The sequence below is a fragment of the Catharus ustulatus genome, chromosome 7, assembly GCF_009819885.2.
Source record: "Catharus ustulatus isolate bCatUst1 chromosome 7, bCatUst1.pri.v2, whole genome shotgun sequence".
In the NCBI taxonomy this organism is placed as follows: Eukaryota; Metazoa; Chordata; class Aves; order Passeriformes; family Turdidae; genus Catharus; species Catharus ustulatus.
The window spans coordinates 10,255,100-10,259,275 of NC_046227.1; positions in this window are offsets into that span (position 1 = coordinate 10,255,100).

The following is a 4,176-nucleotide window of genomic DNA, read 5'->3' on the forward strand; positions in this document are numbered from 1 at the left end:
AACAAGTCATGAATGCTAGAACATCAAAACAGCACAACTACAGGCACTGAGGCAGTGTAGTTCCTCCTGAACAAATATTTAATTCAACTACAGGTAAGTCAGTTACATCTCAACGGTGCCTACAGAGAGACTGAACTCCTCAAAGGCTGGTTCAGACACTGCTGTCTGATGTCACTCTTGGCAAGCCTTCTGAAGAATGATAAAAATGAAAAGGCCTCAGTATTTCAACAGTGACTGCCAGTTCCTAGAGTAAAACCAATATTCAGAGCTACTTGGTTTCTTCTCTGTCTCAAATCAAAACAAAGCTTTCTTAAGACAAGAAGATACAATCCTAACTACCAGTACTTCCAGACGGATGTTACACACCCCACAGGGGAACACTGCAGGGACAGTTAAGTGCCTGACACTGAATATCCTTACAAACAATCAAGTTCACATGCAAGTAAAAAGAAAGTGACTGATCTCTGAAGCAAAGGCCATGGGATCAACTCATTATCAACAATCTAACATCTGCACCAATTAAGAGAAAATAAACTACATTTTGTGATGTCTGGAATATAGCCACTATCTGATGACATGTAACAGCACAGTATTTGTACACTTTCAATCAATTAGTTCAAGAGATTTCCCTCGAAGCACTCTTCTTTGAAGTTAGTACTCACTGTAAAATGTACTTCTTGACTCTCTGAAGCATTATTAAAAACAGCCAAGTCACATTTGGTAAACAAAGTACAGATTCCAAAAAAATGGGCTTGGGACTAAATCTCCAGAATCCTGGGTAAAATGTGTATTTCCTGACACAAAAAGTAAGGCTCCACCAGAACACAATCTATTGTGTATTGCTACAGCAATAAATTGTTAAAAAGGGAAACTATTAAAATTACATTAGTGTAGATTTTTCTACCTAGCAGAAGGTGCAAAGTCACTTGAGGAAACTTGCAACCAAGACCTAGTACATGGCATCTCCGTTCCTAACAATCTCAAAACAGCATAAAAACCAGAACCAGACTCCAACTCTCTTCCAGGACAACACCATAAAGCACTACTGAACACTGGAAAAATCTGTAAAGAGATTTACATATCATACATGGATTATTCACTGACTACAGTGTCCGTCTGGCAAGATCTCTTAATGATTAAAAGGAAAAAAGTACCAACAAACAAATCCACACAAAGATGAAACCCCCAAATTACTACAAAACAGATAAAATGGAACAGTTCAAGGATATTTTGCATATAGAAAATAAATACTTCAGTGCTACAGAAGCAATAAGACATACCTTGCACTCCTGCAAATACAGAGGCTGCATTTTCAGCCTTTGGGGAATCTGACTTTTGTAATGAATAGGAGGGTGAGGGGAGAAACAAAAACCAAACAAACAACTCACCAGCACCAAAAACCAAAATTATTTTCCTGAAATCAAGGAAAAAATTGTATTTCACCTCAATTTGTGATAGTGCCAGGGAGTTCCTTACTTTCATACAGACAACAGAAAATGCTAAAGAAGCAAAGAGAAATTTTCCATGTTTTTTCTAATTTAAGCAGCCAATTCTTGCTTTTTTCTATAGTTAAAAACATACTGTAAAATCAGTGCATATGCATGAAAAGTATTAGGATGAGAACAATTCATTATTAAACTGGGTCCAAATTTTATTTTTAAAAGCTATTACTGCAAACACTAAAATGACACACAAGTAAAACACCTTATAAAAGCAGAGAATACTGATAGCAAGAAAAATTAAGCCAGACAATTTGTTTTGGAATGGAAATTAAATTCACACAGATTTAAAAAACCAGATTTTATCCACAGTACAAAAATTCTGTATGTGGCAAAATGGCTTCAATTTTGTAACCAATGTACCTTGAAAGTTTATGTAACCCAGAAATGAAAGGTGACATTACTCCTTTAGTACAAGTATGCTAGCTTTCAATCTGGGTTAATAACTGGAATACCTACAGCAGGCTGTGTTTCAGGAATCAACCTTTTCTCCTGTAACAGGGTTTCTATTAGGAAAAGAAGTGCAGGGATAAAATTATTATTTCACGTGGTCTTACCTGACCAACCAACAAAATCTCACGTTATTACTTAACAAAAAGCAGTGGTATTTTAACCGGGGAACCTACAGTGAAATGTCAGAAGGAAGAACATACCCTCCCTATGACAGATATTTTAGTAAAATACATGGCTAAAAATCCCAGTGTTTTACAGCATCTGTAGAAGGCAGTGTAAAATTTTATCTTCCATCCTGCAATCTTTTCTAGGATGAAACTGATGACTTCATGCATACTGAGGTTTCAGACTCACAGATGAATGATGCAGAACATTTCTTCTCACAGAATGCGACCTCAATTCCTAAAGAGAGGGAAAAATGCTGTGTTGTTTCTTCCATTCCAAAGTGTTTCCCATTAACTGCATTAATAATGCTTCAATGAATAGTTACAGTCCACTATTACATCAGCTGACAGACTTGGTTCAACAAGGAAAAACAGATTTTCATTAAGCACCTAGGTCAGCCCACAGGGACAGGAAAAACCTTCCTTTATTGACAAGCATGGAATCATAGAATGAGTTCAGAATTCTTTTACTAGAAAAAATAACATAGTTTTGTTCATTGATTATACAGTCTTACTAAAGTATGTCAAGTTATTAAAGCAATTGTATCCTCTTTATAACTGGATGAGGAAAATTCATTTTTACAAAGTGTACAGTGAAAAACTATGTAGCTGGCTTTATTTTTTTTTTACTTTAGTGTTCTCTGTAATGTATAATAGAGCAATGCTTTACTATGGGTACTTACAATAATGCTTACATTAAGTTTTTAGTAGCTGACACAAAACCTGAGTTAAAGAACTGAAAGCTGTTTTATTTGTAAACTGAGAGGCAATGGACTGTGCTTACATAATTTGTCAGCGGATGTCACTAGCTGCTGACAAAAGGATGGCAAGATGCAGAAAACACAGCTACCATTTTAGGTCTGGCAAAATTTTAGATTTTAGAATACTTGTACTATTCTGTTTCTTGTTCCAAAGATCAAATTCTCTCAGTCTCCCTATCTCCCAAATTTGCTCTATATACAAAATTTCCACTGTCCATCTCTTTCACTCTTAACTATTCCATATGACAGACTCAAACTGTCCTTTTTGTCTAACCTTATTTCTTATCCCAGGCCTTTTCAGCACTAACTTCTTTGTTTTGTTAAATTTAACTTTTTACCCTCCCTTCTGGCTCTGACAGTTTCCTAACACAATCAGCTGCAGTTCATACACCTCTATCAGGATATCCAACCCACTATAATCTCAAAACATCAGACTCTTTCCATCATCTACTAACCCCCCATCATATTGTGCACTGTTTTCCAAAACTTCCAAGGTTCCATGCTCTTTAGTTTTCATATCAACTTTACAGGATTTCCACCCCAATATATTTCTCTTTTTTTTTTTTTAGTTTATCTCATATTAGTTTATCTCATATAGGTAGGACACAAACACATTCTCTTTGTCTACTGAGAAAATTATCCTCAGTTTTACACTGGCAGGCTTTTAATACTTGTTTAGAAGCCACAGCTGGGGATAAATCATACAGGCACATATGCAGATGAGAAGTCACAACATACAGCAAGGCCCTGCTACTGTGAGTTGTTTAAAGGTTGTCAAGTAAGGAGTTGACTCTAATTTTATATTGTGTGAAACATATTCTTCCCTGGGCCTCCTTTCACCAAAATCCTAATTTTTAAAAAAGTGTAAGCAACAAAAAGAGGCAGCATTTTCACTATAAAAGCATGCTTGAGCACCTGCCAGAGTATAGCCTTATAAACACAAGGTACTGTAAATTGCATTGAATGAGAGAAACAGGGAAGAAGTTGTCAAAAGGGAAATAGAATGGTTTATTCAGAAACAAAAAAATTCTACATTGGAAGTACTGAAAACTTCATTCTTGCTGAAGGAAAACAATCCAAACCCACATAAAACTCAGGCAGTTAAACTAAAATGATGATGGAGTTTACATATACATTACCATCCCAGGAATGAATGACATTGATTATACAGAGTTTGTTTTATGAAGAGAATTATTAGCAAATGTCAAACTGCAGGAAGCAGGTAAGTGACGCTACAGACTGTGCTAGATCTGAGCACGTTTTATTACTCACTAATTCATAAATAGCAAGCATTGCAAT